Here is a 2,328-nt window from a genome sequence, read left to right as displayed (position 1 = left end):
GAGATTGGCTTCTATCAGGTTTTGTGGAGCAGAAGTTAAGTCCTCAAGTCTCAGCATGAAGCAGACCTGGGTATCTGGCAATAATAGTTGCTCACCCTTAGAAAAGTTACTTAACATTTCTGAGTCTCAGTATCCTTGTCTGCAAAGTGGGTTGCTATGATACCTAATTTAACAGAGTTATGAAACAATTAAATGAAACTATTTGTATGAAGCATTGAGCATACTGCCCGTCATCCTTGGAGATTGGTAAATGAATATGAGTACCCCATGTTACCCAACATCCAAGCTGCTGGGGAACTAAGGCGGAGTAGAAGGGTTCCAGGGGATGGTTTCATAGGACAGCAGTGAGCAATAAAGAGAGGGAGAAAGAAATCCTGGTATCTGGCATTGGGTCCTGCAGCAACTATGAGTCAGCCCCAGGTGCTAAGGGACTAGCAGTGTTCTCAGCACTGCTGGGCGTGTGCTGTGGTCACTTGGCCTAGGTCCTCTACAGTCATGCTCTCTGAGCATCCTTCTTGTAAATCTGCCCTGGGTTCTTTTCAGAAAAATAGTCTCCACTATGTGATGTCATGGGTTAGCCTGAGTCAAAGAGTGAGGGAGGAAGAGGTTGTGTGTAGGTAGTCTGGGGAACTATTTCTGGAAGAGTCGATTTGGTTCTAAAAGAAGGACTAACTATCCTTCTCTTCTCCTCGTAATACCCAGTAAGGAGTTAGTACTCTGATATGAAAGGAGGTTGCAAATCATAATGATTAGGACATGAACCTTAGCGTAAAGCTATTCTGGGTTCAACTCTACCAATCCTAGCTCTGAGACCTTCAGCTTTCTGCTTGTTTCCCCATTCCACCTGTGAAGATAATTCTGATGTTATGATGATAAGGCTTTAAAACATGCATGCAAAACACTTAGCACATATGTCAAAAGACAGGATGCAACACACAGTAAGTATTCAGTAAATGGAAGCTACTATTACCTAAGTCTGCAGCAGCTGATGAGCATTATAACTAGATTATTTTCTCTGCTCATTTTTATCAGCTCAGGAGCCAGTTTTCTCCAATAACCCGTCTTCCCTCAATAAGTGGTCAGGATCCTCATAGTGGCCATCATTCTAGCAATGAGTAGGCTGCAGAAAGGTGGAGTAGTTATGTCCTTACCCCTTTGCCTTCCCTCCTTTAGCCAGCTGGATCCCTGGTTGTGGTCCCTCTACTTCTCCTTGCTGCCTCTCTTCCCTCTGATGATGTCTGTCTCCTCTCTCTGGTTAGGAAGGAACAGCCCTTCCCAGCTAGGACTTTTGGCTTCCCTGGTCCTGACTCTCCCCCGTATCTTCTCTTGTGCTTCTCTCTCTATTTTGCAGACAGCTGGGGAAGAGGACAGCATATATGTCTGTACACTACAGAGATGATAGTTGGAGGATGCTCCACATATAATTTCAGGGTGCAGGAGGCCCTATAATTTTTTACTCTCTCCTGTGTTGTTCCACATTCGTGTGTATGTAGGGGTGAGGTTGAATATTAGAAACGGCACTCTTTCTAAGGGCCAAGTCACTTCTCCCCCTGTTCCAGGCAGATAGCCTTTGACCTGTAACAAAAAGGGAAATTTATATGGTGGTAGGATCCATTGTCTAGAAATATCAGGACAATGTCCAGCTGGATCAGAACCAGATCCCTCTTTTCCCAAGTACTAGGTGGTAAGGTGGTAAGATGAGGGGAGAGAAACAAGGAAATGTATATAGACCTTAAAGACTAGACTCCACTGGATATGGGGGGGACTAAAGGCAATACTGTGTACAGTTAAAAAGGAAATAGGCAGCGACGCCTGTGGCTCAGAGTAATAGGGTGCTGGCCCCATATTCCGGAGGTAGAGGGTTCAAACCCAGCCCTGGCCAAAAAAAAAAAAAAAAGGAAATAGGTATATCTATATTAGTATCATGGAAAGATATCCAAGACATATTATTAAGTTGTAAAGGTCACTGAATAATAAGGATATAAAAATCCCATTTATGCTTTTTTTAAAATCCAAAATATGTGGGGAGGTGAGATAGAAGTGAGGGTATAAAGGTGTCTATGTTAAATATTTTGCAACTAGTATATACTCATGTATTTCTTGTAATTAAAAAGTATATTTTAGGCTCAGCACCGATGGCTCAAGTGGCTAAGGCACCAGCCACATATACCTAAGGTGGCAGGTTCAAATCCAGCCTGGGCCCGCCAAAACAACAATGACGGCTGCAACCAAAAAATAGCCGGGCGTTGTGGCGGGCGCCTGCGGTTCCAGCTACTTGGGAGGCTGAGGCAGGAAACTCGCTTGAGCCCAGGAGTTGGAGGTTGCTGT

Source organism: Otolemur garnettii, unplaced genomic scaffold (genome assembly GCF_000181295.1).
Source record: "Otolemur garnettii isolate 467f Iridium unplaced genomic scaffold, OtoGar3 scaffold00018, whole genome shotgun sequence".
Taxonomy (NCBI): Eukaryota; Metazoa; Chordata; class Mammalia; order Primates; family Galagidae; genus Otolemur; species Otolemur garnettii.
The sequence above is the reverse complement of the archived record's forward strand: the minus strand, read 5'-3'. Positions refer to the sequence as shown.